Below are 16945 nucleotides of genomic sequence, written 5' to 3'. Positions count from 1 at the left end.
TTTGGATATGTTTTTGAAAATAATGTTAGTACTGTGTTGTATGGGCATTAGGTTTTCATTGGTTTTTCTCGTATTGGCCATGGTATGAAATGTCACGGTTATCTTCATGGCTAATACGATTTTGTTGAGGTGATTAGAGCTATATGTTATTGTTTGTTAATGTTTATTGATTTGAAGGATGGTTACAAAAATTTATTTTCAAAATATCTTTTCTTCGAGTATTTGCATTTTTTTGCTATTAACGGTGTAAATTGTTAATCTTAGACAAGGGTAGTTTTAATCCTTTATAGTTTCTACTGTATCTTTATTAAGGATTAATTTAGTCTTTTGGTTTCCTTATCCCTTTATCATTGCGTAGGGCGATGAAGGCGATAGCCCAAGCCCATCTTTAGGGGACTCGCTCAATCCAAGTAGCGCTCCCCTCTTTTGTTTAGTAGGCCTACCCAATCTTTTGGATTTCTTTTAACCATTTTTTTAAAGAACCCTTCCCTGGGCAATGATAAGGTTACTTGGAGCCCATCTTTGTGTTTTGTGGCTCACCGTTTTTTTGCACTTGAATCCGCACAAGTTGATGCCACCTGTTATGCACCAAAATTTATAAAAATCAGAAATATCATTGCATGCATTTGTATAATCTGTTAAAAATTTTAATATTCTTCTCTTGTACTAAGCTTTGAGTTAGGGTTTGAAGACGGTAATAAATGGTGTTCAGGTGAGATTATCTCAAAGCTTATTATACTCATTCCTTTCTATTTTAAATTGTTTAGGGAAGAAGGAGATCAGATGACTACTCTATTTGATATTATCGACATGAGTACTGTCTGATCTCAAGGCGGGATTAGAAATATTTTCATGTGTATTATGATATCAGATGATTACTTTAGCATCATCTGATTTCATCCTCATATTGAGGTGGTGTTTGTGGTTGGATATAGAAGTGTTTGATATTGATTTTTTACTTTATTAGGCTATCCAGCGGCTGGTCTGGACTAATTAATGTTGTTTATCATTTTATGATTGCTATAGGTTGTGTATTTTTCTATTGAAAATTCTTCTTTGCTTAGCACTTGATTTTTTTTTTAAGAATAGAATGGAATTTGCGATTATCTGGTAGCCTTTTCTTCTCTCTTTGATAGACTAACACAGTCTTATAGATTTCTGTTAAATTTCTTTAGATACTAGAATCCCCTCTCATTGCGAGGGCGATGAAGGCGCTAGCCCAAGCCCATCCTTAGGGGACTTGCCCAGTCCGAGTAGCGTACCCCTCCTTTGTATATAGGAGACTTGCCCAGTCTCATTCTCTTGCTAAACCTCCTCTTTGTGCGTCGTTTGGTTTTGGGAGAACACCCTACTCGGCTTGACAGCATACCCCTACCCTTATGGGTATTGGGTTGCACATTTGTTGCACCCTAGGGCTAGGCAGCTGTCCGGCCCGGCTGGGTGTTTTACCTTTGCCAAATACGCACAGGGTCTCTTATTCCTTTTTTTTACGTCATTTGTGTCTCGGAGACAAGCCTTGTCTCGTGTAGAGAGTTTCCCCTTTAGGAGGCTTACCTAGCCTCATGTTAGAGTGGCCTCCTCTTTTAGAGTGAGTCTTTGACTCGGTAGTGTTATTAGAGAGTCTCTGACTCATTTGTTCCCCTCTTTAGTGTTGTTAGTTCGGAGTTTCTCCTTTAGAGTTGTTGATTACTTCGCTTTGATTAGAGGCTAACTCAGTCTTATTAGAGCTTTGCTTGTTTGGGATCTTGGATCGTTTTCTCTCTTCTTGGGACGCTATCTTTCTTGTTGTGGTTCGTCTCTTTGAGGCGTTAGTTGCTTGTTTGGGGTTTCCCCTTTTTGCTTTAAGGCTTTGCCCTAGTTTATGGTTATGCTTGTTTGTTCTCTGTAAGAGTGAATTCATCTAAAGGTCCTGAGCATTGGAAAAGCTTTAAAATCCAAAAACATTAGAAATTTAAAACTCAAAAACATTTGAAAACTTTAAAAATATCAAAAACATTTGAAAATATAAAAAACCTTAAAAAATCTGAAGTGTGAGTGTTTCTTTTAGAAGCGTAGTTTGAGAGTTCGTTTCGAACTACGTTGGCTTGATCCTCTTCCACGAGGTACGTAGTGCAGCTTGGGATTCTTATCCCAAGTCCAGCCAAACTTTTGTAAATAATATTTTAAAAACATTCTTCAAAAGCCTTCAAAACCTTGTTTTCAACAAGATCTTCCTCTAGAGTTAGGACTTCGTCTTAGATAGAGGGTTTTAGAGTTAGGGTTTGTCTTTGATTTGTTGTGTGCTTGTTGTGTGTTTGTATTAGAGTTAGGAGTTTGTCCTAGCTAGGAGCGCCTCCGTCCGGTCAGTTGGCGATTCACATCGCCGACTGATGACTAGGTCTAAGATGCGTTAGCGATCCCATTATTTTCCTTAGGACGCACAGCCTAGTTACACATAGGTTGTAGGAATCACCTGCATTAGCTTAGGGCTAACTCGCATTTAGTTAGGGCATATAGGGTGTCCTAAAATTCACAATTCACTAGAATTTAAATAATCGTACAAGAAGCTTTTAATAACTAGTCTGGTCTGTTAGATCGAGTCTAAGATAGAGGTCTAGGTGTCTTAGGCATCCTAGCTTAGAATAGGTGCGAAGAACTACGTTGCCTTGATTCTCGTGGAGGCGGGGATACGTAGGCTTCTTTGGATGAATACCAGACCATCCGAGGACTCGGGCTAAATCGTTTAGAGTCTTAGGATTTGTTGTGTTATATTGTATATTTTATATTTTGTTGTGTTTTCTTACTTTCCTGTGCAGACCTATACCTTTAGTTGTAGCATGTATGTGCTTGTTCACCAGAACTTAGACACCAGTTAGGCATGTCACTCATAACCTAGCTGTCATTAGGTGACACATCTTTTACTTTATTTTGTGTGTGCTTATTATTTTATCCCCTGGTCATGCATGATTAGGTAGACGTCTTCCCGGGGATATTTTGTTCCCATTTCACATGATTTTGCCCAAAACTCTTCGAGGTTAATAATAAATGGCATAAGAGACCAAGTGTTCGCACTCGGGCGAATTGGGGGCGCTCTTCAGACCTTCTCCATTCGTCATCAGGCACGGACCTTTTCTATCTCTGGTTATTCATTGCAAACAGAGCATTTGTTTTGGTTCCATGGCGCATCCATGGATGGCGACTCTGAGTTATTTTTCATATATATCTTGGTTTCGAGCCCTGGCTCCGGATCAGGATGTATCTCTTTCTTTTTATATCTCCACTCATGCTATGCTGTGATGGTGGCATCCGTTTCGAGAGTTCCTTGGCAGAGCTCTCTTCCGTTGTGGAGATCTTAGAGGATTGCAGGTGGGATCTCGCGTCCCTCGGCACTCGTCCTCGGATCGGGGTCCACACTAAAGTACTCAACATAATCGGTATCTAGAAAAGACACTAAGATACCAACAACTTCAATGTCACAGACACAAACTTGCAGTTCCAAACATGCTCACTTCTTATAACACCTATTCAGTCTAGAAATGGAGTTTAATTAACTCAATCCACGATTTTAATCAATCCAACTGAAAAGAATTACTAAAATGTATAAAATCATGATGATACATAAGTGTGCTTCTAATTAGATACCATATGTGCCATCGTGGGTCGTCCATTGGATCGTGCCATGATGCAGAATTGGTTTCTAGTTTAGAAAACACAATACCATGATTATGAAGAGACACCGGTGTATCACCATGGTCGTCCGTTGGGCCGTGCCACGGCACACAATTGGTTCTCACATACAATACTCAATCAATCTATCTTAAGGGAAAATTAGTTAGATTGCCCAGAATCACAAAAAAACACAAAAATGTGACCCCGACGAAACATCAGACGTGTCATTGTGGGTCGTCCGTTGGGCCGTGCCACAACACAAACGATTTTCAATTCAGGAAATCACAATACTGTGATTCTGGCGAGACACCAGGCGTGTCACCGTGGGCCGTCCGTTGGGCCGTGCCACAGCACACAATTGGCTCTCCCATGAGACCAACTAGGGCCTGATAACCCTATACTTGAGGCGCACATCACCGTTGGGCAGAAGTATAGCCCCAAACCAGGTTACCCAGGCCTAGCCCTCTCACACCGCCTATTTGTGCAAAACAACAGTCATCCGTTGGGCTAAGTGTTGCTCTTGGACAAATAGTCGCAATTGAAAGTGGTTCATAGTCCATAAATGTGTCATTGTATGCGACACTGTTCTCAAAATTAACCACGTAACCTTAAGCGATTTCATTTCCCAGTTGGAATCGCAGTTCTTTGTTCATTCATTTAGTGACCAATCATAACAAGATATAGTTCAATTTCAACTAAAAATAATGAACAACGTAATAAACTTGTGTATACAAAACCAACTTTTAAGTTCCATGATCAAACATAATTCAATGTTTTAGGATTTGAAAATACACACTATCAGTTTATTATAACCATAAGCTTGGGTTTTAAGCATATCTGGCATGAACTAATGTGCATTCAAGTTAAAAGTTTAGTCCCATATATGATTTCAACTAATCATTTTAACCCTTAAGTTATATGCAAAACATAAAGCATATAAACAACATATAGGGGTGCTTAAGTTAAGAATTAGAAACCAAAAGTGTTCATTGACTGAGTTTTAATCATTAAACAACATCAAAACTTTATATAACTGGGTCTCCATGGCATTTAGTTAATTCTTCAAGAGTTTGAAATCAAAATTAAACTCAAGGCCCACTTTAAAAAACCCAAAAGTTATAAAATTACACTGGAATTTTAAAATCCAGACTCCGAACACCAAAACAGACCTTGGAAACGGGTTCATAATGGTCTAAAACCATAGGAATGGTCTAACCCAAGTCCAAAACCCCAAAATATTTGACTTAAAATCAAACTTACAAAACCAAAAGTCTTGATTTTACACTGTAACTATATCATACAGTACTTAAATATCAAAAATGACCTCAAAAATAGGTCCAGAACGGTCTGTAACCTTAGGAACCAATCTAATCCGAGCCCAAAACTCCAAAACTTTTGACTCAAAACCAAATTTATAAAGTCAAAAGTGTTAAAAATACACTATAAGTGTATTATACAGTGCTCAAATGGCAAAATGGATAGCAAAAATGGTTTCAAAGGGTTGCAAAACGTTCAGAACCAGTTTTACTTGAGCTAAAACCCTAAAATATTTGACTCAAAAACCAACTTGAAAAATCAAAAGTTTTTGAATTTACACTATACCTATATGATACAGATGCCAAATGCCAAAACTGACACAAAAAATGGATTCAAAATGGTGCAAAACCTCCAGAACCACTATAATCTGGCCAAAAATCTCACAAAAATGGGCCAAACCGAGTCAAACACAGATTTGGGCCGTTTAGGCCTATGGGCCGGTTCAGGTCAGGTTGGGCCATGCGGTCTGGTGGGCTTAGAGGGTCTACTGGGCCCTTTTTAATTGAAAAGCCCGTCGCGGATCCTTGATGGGCCCGCGCGGCCCGGTTCGGCTCGCCAAGCCCAACACTATTCATCGTCTTCTTCATTAAAATAGTGAAAATTCCTGCAAAATCCGAAAAAACACTCAAAGTTCGATTTATTATTGCGGCTTCGTTTGAAGTCCGATTGAGGCTCACAATACGCCGTTGGACTCGTCTCTCGACGAACTTCGCAACCACGCTAGAAAATCTCTGGTCGGACAAGCCGGTCGCCGGCGGCACACTGTTTTCCGGCAAGGTCCAAAACTTCCCCAAAAGTTAAAATTTTCATCTTTAAATCGCCGCCAAACGCAATCCAGACATCGGATCGACGAACCGTTTATTGCATTGGATTCATGGGAACACAAGCAACGTTTCAGTGCCATTTAATCATCGATCCGACTCCAAAATTGATGGCGGCACTCAAAATACAAGTTTTTACAAACCCTATTTCAATTACTTTTAATGCGATTTTCTCGCCATTTTCTCGCCGGAACCGTGGCTCTGATACCACATGTAAGTGTTCGATACAATATGAACACCGGCAACGGATCTTAGCGATTCAACATTGAGACAATCACATGTAACAATATGGAATAAATTGAAATGAGAAAAAGACATACCGGAAGCCATGAATCTTATTTTTGTTTCTCTTAAGGTTTCTCTTTGCTACACAATAGTCGGTGATGGGGACCGGTTTCCTTTCTCTTCAAGCGTGGATTCTCAAAGTTTGGAAACAAATTCGTTGTGTGCAAATAGGACCCAAGAGTACTTTTTATAAGCGTTTGTGGGAAGAGATGCGACTCCTCATCGCGCCGATCCCTCTCCCCAAACGTCTCTTTACGTTTATACCTTTTCACATAAAGTCTTTTCATTAATGACTTTTCACAAAAGTAATTAACTAACCAAATGATCTTGACTGTCGATCTTGCAAAAGCCACATCCACCGTTAAGATTATTTCCTAACACATTAGACTTGCGCTTTTGAGTGCACAAGTCTTTTAAAACTTTAGCATAAGTCGAGACTTGAGAAATCGCATCTAACAATGGAATATTAATGTGCACTTGTTTAAACATATTTAAAATTTTCTTCATAGCAGCCTCTTTCTTATTATTAGCAAATCTCCTTGGAAAAGGAGCCTTGGGCATATATTCATTTTCAAGCGGAGAAATTGTCTGCTCTGTACTTACCTGTTCGGACTCTTCTTCCTAACCAGTGGAGGAGGACTCCTCCCTTACCTTAATTGGAGGTTCTTGAGCATCTTTAGAAGGTTCAGATCTGACCTCCTCCCTTTGATATTCTCTGTCACTCCTTAAAGCAAATACAGCATTACAGTGATCGGAGGGCTCCTGCTGCACTACAACTGGTTGAATGGAATTCAATTGATCAGGCAGTTGTTGTTGATTCACATTCAAGGGTACATTCCTTGGTTTAGGAATGGGTTGGCTTGGCATCTTCCCCTTTTTCCTCTCATGCAAAGCAGTAGCGAGTTGAGAAATTTGCTTCTCTAAGTTGTGTTGGCCTGTCATGAAGGTACTCATGAGAAGCTCCAAGTTCTTCTCTAAAGATGTAATTCGTGCCGACTCCCCTTGTTTTTGAAAACCCGGAGGGGGCTGATTTGAAACATTATTAATCATGGGGTTTTGAAAAGTAGAATGGGGAGGGGGTGACTGAACATAAGTGGAAGGGAAGGTGGGCCTAGGTTGGCCGAATTGGCCTTGGCCTTGGAAATTGGATGGCCCACCTTGACTCCATGAAAAGTTGGGATGATTTCTCCATCCCGGATTATAAGTGATGGAATAAGGATTATTAGAATACAAAGCACTTACATTCTCATTAGAATTACCAAATTTAGCAAGATTTGGACACTCTTCCATGACATGGTCCGTGGCTTGACACCAATTACACATGGGAACACTATGTGCAATTTGATCGACTTGTGAAGGTCCTTTGACAACTATTGCTTCTAGCCTTTTGATTAGGCTATCAAGATGGGCCTCTTTTGCCACGGCACCCTCTATTAGAAATTCCTTGCTTGAAGTGGCTCTCTCACCGTCTTGAGTGGATTCCCACTCTTGTTTTTTCCGCCAAATCAAGTAAGAAGTTCCATGCCGTTGCCTCATCTGTGAAAGATGTAAAACCGTTAGGACACATGGACTCAAGAAGTTGCTTTGTTTGGTAATTTATGCCCTCATAAACAATTTGGCATAAGTGCCACAAATCAATTCCATGGTGAGGACACTCTTGGAGTGGGTCTTTGAACCTCTCTATAAACTTAGAAAATGACTCTAATGGCTTTTGTTTGAATTGTAAAATATCGTTCCTAAGCTTATTAGTTTTATGTAATGGAAAAATGTTTTTTAGGAAAGCGACGGCGAACTCCTCCCAAGTGGTGATGGAGTTCGTTGGTAAGCCATAGAGCCACTTTTTGGCTCCATCCTTGAGTGAAAACGTAATAAACCGCAACTTTACCGCATCATCGGTAAGTTGTTGCAACTTAATCAAAGCACATACATCTTCAAACTCACGCAAAAATAAATAAGCATCCTCCGAAGGGAGGCCATGAAAATGAGGAAGCAAAGAGATAAATTAGGATTTTAGCTCAAAATTATTGTCCTGTGCAATCGGCAATCTAATGCAAGAAGGTTGCGTGGTTCGGGCCGGATAGAAGTGATCGCGCAAACTATTGGGCGGCTCTTGTTCTTCCGCCATGACTACTTGATTTTGATTTGGTTCGATGTCTTCCACCGTCTCTAACCGGTTTGCTCTTTCTAGTCGATTGGCCGAGTTCCGCACCCAACCTACGGTCATAAACACAAGAAAACCAAATAAGAGAGATGGATAGGCAAGAAACCAAAAATATAACTAAACTAAAAATAACTACTAATCTAATACTTCGAATAATTAAGATTCGAATACAACTCTCTTCCCCGGCAATGGCGCCAAAAACTTGTTAGATTTATTAAATAACCGCAAGTGCACGGATCGCGTGTAAATACGGGTCGAACTCAAGGAAGAGAAATCTAGTTGTCAATCCTATTCTTGTACCGATTAGAATATTAGCTATGATATAATGTTGCCTGGAATGGACTCAAGATTTTTGTGGACTTGACCTCAGAGCCAATACTATATATAAGCGTATATTCTAATCAATCTAAGAATCAAATTTAACTAAGATCTTTTTTATTTAAAATCCTAATTTAGGCAAAGTGTACCAAGGTTCTAATGATCTCTTTTAACTACTTATTTAATTTAATTAGAAAACCAAAATTCTAAGGGCCTAAGTTAATTGAAAAATTGCAAAAGTAATTTGGAATAGTGTAAAAACCTTAATTCAATATAAAAGATTACTTAAGGTTAGAAACCACCATGGGTTTGGATTAGATTGATTAATTAAAACAACTCTTGAATTGGGTTGAAAATTCGATTAACTAGTCAATAAGGAATAAGATCAAAGGGATGTCATTCATTATAAGTAATTAATCAAATCCACTCTCCAATTTACATTGATTGTATAGAACTTTATATTTGTTAATCAACAATCATACATACGAAAGGGGAAAGCCGATGGCATGAATGATTGGGATTTTTCAAACACAAAATCCTACACAATTTTTCAACTGAGTAGATTGATTTAATTATAAATATTTCTCCTTCCCCGTGGCTTCAACTAAACCCTAAATATATAAGATTTAGTTACTCATGAAGAAAGTCAAAGAAACAAAAATAAAAAGTAGAAAGAAGAGAATTGCCATTAAGAACTTGAGAAGGAAAAATAAATAAAAGCAAATTACTTCCTCACTAACTTGAATTGAAACAAAATTACATCAAATTGTAATTTAAAATAAAGAGCAAAATAAGAAAAACTTATTCTTTTTCTCCTTCAATGGTTGAATCATTGTCCTCCTTCAAGCTTTGATCGGATTTCTCTCGTCGATACGAGTCCAACGGATCCAACCACGCACGAATCGGAGCTAAAACGAAGAAGTTATGGTCTGTTGAAGTTTTAGAAAAACAAATAAAAAAACTGCTGAAGACGCGATGAGACGAGACGAGACTTAAAATTCAAGAAGATGGGAGAGAGTTCAAGAGATATTGATATATAGATTTTGGGTGAGAAGGGTTTCTAAATTAAGGGATTGAAAAAGATGTAAGGTGGAGATTAAAAAGCTAATCTTAGGAAACAAATGAAATGACAAGATTAATACTTGAATGGGCTTTCTATATCTCTTCTAAAAAACACATGGGTTACTTTCCTCTTTTTTTTTCTTTCCAAAGGTTTGTCTAAAACCTTCTAATTATTTTGTCAAGCAACTTTCTAAATGGTAGAAAAATAATGGAAAGTTTCCAAATTGAGGAATATGTGCATTAAAGGACCAAATTGTCCCTATCTTTCAAATGAATTGCAACCATGCCATATACTTTTGCAAATGGCAAATCTACCATTCCTTTGTAATGCACATAAACAACTAATAATTCCCTTCTCCTCTCTCGATCATTTCAATCTCAACCATTGGAATTAAGATCCTTTCTCTTCTCTTGTTTTTCATCATCTATCCTTGAAATTTCATCTTTCAAAGCAAAGTGAGGGGATGTGGTATTATCAATTTGATCCTACTAAAGCATCATGCCAATTCGGCCAACTAAGGCATCTTGGAACTTTGGATTCTCATGGCAATTGGTCATTTCTTCATTATTTTCATATGTTAAGCTCAATTTCCTTCATAATTCCAATAAAAACCCTGAAACAATAAAAATACCTTAGTAGCACCGCTTAAACATAAAATATGCATGCATCCTACCACTACCATTCACACATAAATGTGTTCATCAGTGGTAATTTGTCAATAATAGAGGGTATAATGATAGTGTCATCAAGGTTTACCCATTGTTGGTGAACTTGACTAATGATATGTTGCATCTCATGGACTTGATCCACTACCAACTTATCATCAGTCATCTTGAAATTTAAAAAATGACTTACAACAAACTTTTTGGCGCCGGCATTTTCCGATAGGTACTTTGTCTCCAAAGCCGTTCATAGTTCTCCCGCCGAACCCATCCGTCATAGCATTGAGGATGCGTCATTTGCACAGATAATCGTCTTGTTCCCACTTCCTCCTTCTACAGGCTTGGGTAAGCGTCTCGTTTTCAACTTCTGCCAATTTGGTGAAGTCAGTACACATACCACTTTGAGAGTGGTGAGAATGAAATGTACTTTCTTCTGCCATCTTTTGAAGTTCCCCTTGTTGAATGTTTCCAACTTGATAAAATCTTGCGTCATTTGCTTCATTGACTGCGCCATGAAGATCTCCAACAGAAGTATATCGTCTTAAGATTGTTGGAAAGAATCCATGTAGTGGTTGAGAAGAAGATACAAAGATGCTTCAAGGCACGTAAACGCTCTCCTTAAGACGATATTCGCCCCCACCAGTAGTGTGTAAAGGGGACCACGAACTCGCCTCCAAGATACAATGAAGCCCGGTTCCAAACCGATTGCTTGACGACGTTCTGCACTGAATGGAATCAAGCCTAAATCACCTTTGAATTTTTTAAGTAATTGAGACCTAAGTGTTCTATTTCTGCAGAAAACAGAATACTTGAAGAGAACTTCTAAAACAGTAAAAACAGAAACTTTGTAGGGGTTTAGAGAGAGAGAATTGTGCTAGAAATAACAATTTTGGGTATGACAAAGTAGAAATCCGAATTTTGTATAGAATGAGTATTTTCTACTGTTTTTATAGAGCTTCTGGTGGCTTTTCCTGTTGGAAAAACACCTTTTCTGGACATTCTTTCAGCGGGTTTGAATTCTGACCATTAGATCATGTCTAATCGCGACTCTATGGATCAGATCAATTCTGGAGTGACCATTGGCTTGTGTAAAAACCCTTCCAACTCCGAACCACTAGATTGCCCATTGTAGACACCCTATTTTGACCGGACCCTAAAAATCCCCAAAATTGAATAAGAACTTCAAAAATTGAATGAAATTCCCAAATTTTGAGTCCCAAAATATCCCGAAATTAATCTCAAAAATTCCTGAAAGATTGGGCCCAAAATGAGAATAAGGCTCGAGTTTTTGAACATCTTATTGTGCGTATTCCTGGGTACAAATTCCCCAGGAGGTTGTTAGTATTTTCAGGGATCCCCCTGCAAAATTTCTTGGCAATCAGGCGAAAAATGTAAAGAAAGACAGGCGAAATTTTTGCAATAATCAAAACTAGGTTGTGATAGGGTATGAATTATCAAAGCTTGGTTGTGTAGATATCACCCTCCTTTTTTTATAAAAGGCAAGATATTTTTGTTGGTAGAAAGGTGATTTGCCAACCTTAGAGGGGTGATTTTGGAATTCTGATATTACTTAAGGTGTAAGCAACCCCTATTGGCCTTTGGATCAAATCAAAGGGTCAGGATCGTTTGAAGAGAAGAAAATTTTCACCCTATTTTCTACCCGGACCACCCCCCTTTTAGGTTAAAAATTATCGCAAAATACACTAGGTGGTGGCTGTCCATGGAGGATGGGGGGGTGAGGAAATTTTTTATCATTTTCCCTTTATAAGCATTGATTAGGGCTCGAAAGGAAGGGGGGTCTCATTTTCGTTTGAGAGAATAGCACAGAGAGAGGGAGGAGAAAGAGCCGTCGGCCATCCATTTTCTCCGGCCTCTTCCATCTTCAACCTTCGAACCCCACCACCATTGCTAGCCACTACCTCCACCACCACCTCTCCAAACCCCCTCTCCACCACCATCCGAACCCCATCTCCACCCAAAACCCATTTCATAACCCACATCAAACCCACCTAAACCAGAACCCATCTCACCGATCTCCACCACCTCCACCGTCCCTGCCATTTCCACCTCCATTCTACCACCAAACCTCCTCCCATTCACCTTTGCCATCCTTTTCCCCAACCTTAAACCCTTCTCTGCAATTTCTGACCTCCGGCCGGAATCCAACAAGCCTCTCCCATTCCGGCCAAGCCTCTCCCACAGCCACCATACCCCATTAAACCCCTTTCATTCGCCCAACCTCCACCTCTGCAATTTTCGATCTCCGTCCAGCCCATCTCCATCTCCTCCGACAGATTTTGCCGAAATCCGACACCCATTCCGGCCAAGCCTCCTCCATTGCCCCACCATCACTCCACATCCAAACCCATTTCTAAACCCACTTCTTCTCCACCCTTCCATCCTCACCATCTCCTTAGCCAAATCCCCAATCTCATAAACCCATCTTCAACCTCCATCTCAAGTCTGCAACGTAACCCCCATTAAACCCCAAATCTATCACCGCCATTGCTGCCCCAAATTTGTGCAACATACATCCGGTGTTGGACGCTGCGAGAGCTAGTTTTTGTTTAAAAATTTCAGCAAAGGAAATCGGAAGGCATCTACATTCGATAATTGTTGCTTGAACTGGATTTGTGTCTCTAAAAGTGGGTAATTCATCAACTGTTTCATCTCCTTCTGGCATCAGACCATCGAGAATTCTGCCATCTTCTTTCAGGTGATAGTCTTATCCTAATTCCTTTTTACTTTATTCTCATAATTTCATGAAATTGGATGCTGTTTTGGTCACTGATAGTGTATTTGAGGGTAGGAGAAAGGGTCCTCTGTTTGGATCTAATAAGCCCGGTTTGTGTTGAATAGATTTACAATTGGTTCATACATCATAAGGTTGAGATCACGCATGGATTTACACAGAGTACCTGTAGACACCCCATTTTGATCGAACCCTAAACCCTTGCTTTTGTTAAAAAAATCCTTTAAATAGGTGAATTTGATGTCCCAAAATCAGTCCTAGCATAGGTCAGGGTCCCATTTAGGTCCCTCTAAAATTTCAAAAAAATCCGTCGCGGTTTGCATAGCAAACGACAGGGGTAGGTAGTGTTGTGTGAATTTAGAGTTGTAGAAGGGGTGTGTATTATCCTGACCAGGAGATGACCTGTTGGGAATAAAACAGGGGTAATTTGTTGCAGGAAGGTGTCCCGGGGCAATTAAAAAGGCACGAATTTGTTCTCCAAATTTTCATTTAACATTTTTCAGTGGACCACCCTTTCATACCAAAAGCAAAGCCAAATCTACTAATGGAGGTTGTCCCATAACATAATGGGGGTAAACAATTTTGAGATTTTCTAAAAAAGGGAGCTTAAGCTCTCATTTGTAAAAAAAAATCTCTAGGTTTCTTTTACAAACCCTAGCAGAGAGATTTGTAAAAAGAAGAAAATCCCCAAACCGAACCCTAGCTTCATCATCTTCTTTTCCGACCAAATTCTAACGAGTTTGTCAGCCGGATTGTCTTCTCCGTTGAGTTCAAGCTCTGGCTAATCATTGATCTCTTCCAAATGTTTCTTCCTTCTTTAGATAAACACTAGATCTGCTGGTTTTTCATTTTCTTCCTCATTTCAAACCTTAATTTCTCTTTCTTTTCTGGTCGATTCATCTTCTCCGGCAAGTAAGAACTCCTGCCGGCTATTATTTGCTTCTTCCTTTGTTCTTTTTGTCTTACCACAACTTCTACCACCGAGCTTTACCTTGGATCTGACTTTCATTACCTCGAATCACCTTAGCAAAGCCTAGTTTCTTTCTAAAACCCTAACTTGAGTTAAAATCTCATCTTCCTAAGCCTAAATCCTAGATCAGACCTGGTAGCTATGGATTCTCATTACATCAGAGCCTGTTGTGTCATTTCTTCTTTTTAAAATCTCAGATTTGATTTGATTGTTCGGAAAAAGAACTAGTGGAAATCTGTACTGCTGATTTCAAAATAAAGAAAAAAAAAGTGCTGAATTTTGATTGTGTTCTTCAATTTCTGAGTTGTTCATCAGCAGCTTAGGTAAATTTCTTCATCAGGTAATGATTCTTTTTTTAAGGAGAAATCTATATGCTATTTAGTTTTCTTGATTGAGCTATGTTTGAGTTTTGAGGAGATTTTATTAAGAAATGAATGTCGATCTTCATTGCCTGTTGTTGCAAATCATTTTAGCGATGATTGAAATATTGCTATGTGAAAGTTGAAAAGTATGTTGTACATTTGTCTGATAATTTATTCTGATTATTCTTAGAAGTTGGATTGTTTAATTCATAGATTAATGAAGCAAGTTGATACTTTTGATCAATGTTTTGAGTTGTTTTGAATATTCTGAAAGTTTAAAGGAATTACTGATTAGTTTGGAGAAAAAGAAAAATATTATGAATGTTGCTCTATTTTTGCTGATATTTTTGCTGAAAATTGCAAAGTGATATGATAAAAATTGGAGTATTTAAAAAAAAAAGGGGGTTAAGTGACACCTATACATCCATAGAGGTATAATGGATAATTCAAGGCATTCCATTTTTATTTTTTTTAGCCTCAGTTTTGCAATTTAAGGTCTGTACATTTGAAGAATATATTTGTATTTGAAAAATGTAGTGGAAAGTTAGGCCTTAAACTTTAGCCTTGTTTGGATTTATAGTGGTCATTTGAGGAGAGTAATAACTCAGATTAATCTTTAGATCATTTCATAATGATTTGTTATTTTTTCTTCTTATTAATTGTACAATTAAATATGTCGATTTTATAATCATAGTAATCTTTTGGTATGCCTGGAAAGGGTATTAGTTTAGCCCTGTTTTGAATAATGGTGTTGGTAACACTATGTAGGATAATAAATGCTTATGGATGTTCATTTGTTTTTCTCATAAGAAATTTTCATCTTTGCATAATATTGGAAGGCTACTATTGTGTGATGAAGTGTCTAAATCTATGCATAGGTTGTGGTTTTGGTTTGTAACATTGGATTGTATCTCCAGAGGTATTCATTTGAAATTTTAGTTAACTCAGGTATTGTATATTTAAAATAGATTTTCTAGGTTCAGTAGTTGATTCTGTCTTAAAATTAGCACTTACTATGTTTTCTATTATTTGGTTTGTATAGTTGTTCAAAGCAGTGGTTGTTGTACTTATGAGCATGCATGCTTTTGGCTTATTTTACTTACTCTTTCATTGAGTTCTTTAAAAGTAATTTTTTTTTACAGTCTTCTAAAAGCTAAAAGACAAGATAGGGTCATGCTCATAATGTGAATATTGGTTATGCTCTCTGTTTTGGCATAATGCAGCTCATGGTTCATGCTCCCTGTTTTAGCATTTCAGCCCAGTTGATGCATAAAACCTGTCCGCATTTTATGCCCAATTGATGCACAAAATCTGTCCACATTTCAACCCAGTTTATACATAAAATCTGTCTACATTTCATGCCCAGTTTTTGCACAAAATCTGTCCACATTTCAGCCCAATTGATGCACAAAATCTGTCCACATTTCAGCCCAATTGATGCATAAAATCTGTCCACATTTCATTCCCAGTTTTTGCACCAAATCTGTCCACATTTCAGCCCCTGTTTGAGGCACGATTCTGTCCACAATTCAGTCCATGTTGGTGCCCTTGTTTTGCGCACAATTTAGTCCATGTTGCTGTCCCAGTTTTGCACAAGATTCAGTTCAAGATTCAGGTCCCTGTTTTGCACATTTATCCCATGATTCCGTCACAGATTTTTACACATTTCAGCCCATGGTTTAGTTCTAGTTTCGGCACAATTCGGACCCTGTTTTGCATAAGTCCGGCTCATAGTTCAGTCATGATTCAATCCATGTTTGATGTAATGCAAGGACAGTTCACTCTCTTGTTGTTTAGTCCATGTTCTCTACTATGGAATTAGCCCAGTTACTTGTAATTCAGCCTATGAAATCAGTTTCTGTTTAGCACAAAATTCAGTTCATAGAGATTGTATAAGTACATCATGTACAAGTAAAAGTATCACTAAATCTATATACAGGTGTGTCAATACAGTGAATGTATGTGGATGTGTATTTGTTTGCAGGTATGTAAGTGTGAGCTTGTGACTATGTGTTTGAATGAGGATGTATGTGAGAAGATATATATGCGCATGTCTATAAATAGATGTATGTGTCTCTGAATGTGTATGTGTGTGTTCTCCTAGGTATAGTGATCCTTAATTCTGAATTTTCTATTTTTCGACCTCAAATGTTCAAAACTTCAAAAATACAAACATTTCAATCTTGTAGATCTCGTCGAGCCGGTCAGTTCGACATATGGCGGCCTAAATTTGGCCAAAAGACGAGAGTTATGGCCGTTTAAAGTTTTCAGTCCATAATGATGTTTTGTTCAAGGTTTTTAGAAATTATCGTGTCGAGTAACTTTTGGGCTGCTTCTGCTTAGAATTGTTCGAAACTGTCAACTGGAAAAGTGTTTGTTATAATATTTCCTAAAACTGTCTTATTGAGCAAATGTTTCCATAAAGGCCTTTTAATATGTCAAAAAATACTTACAAGCTTCAGTTGCTCGTCTTTTCTGCAACAGCAGCTTGTTGGCTATTTTTAGGCTATTTCAGGTCTGTTTTGTTCGAAGCCGTAAAAAGAAAAAATATTTTTCACAAGATTTTCTATTACTTTGTCCTTGAGC

This window comes from Tasmannia lanceolata, unplaced genomic scaffold (assembly GCF_043159265.1).
Source record: "Tasmannia lanceolata isolate RefF3 unplaced genomic scaffold, GAP_Taslan_0.1 ptg000013l, whole genome shotgun sequence".
Lineage (NCBI taxonomy): Eukaryota > Viridiplantae > Streptophyta > Magnoliopsida > Canellales > Winteraceae > Tasmannia > Tasmannia lanceolata.
Note: the sequence above shows the minus strand (reverse complement) of the source record.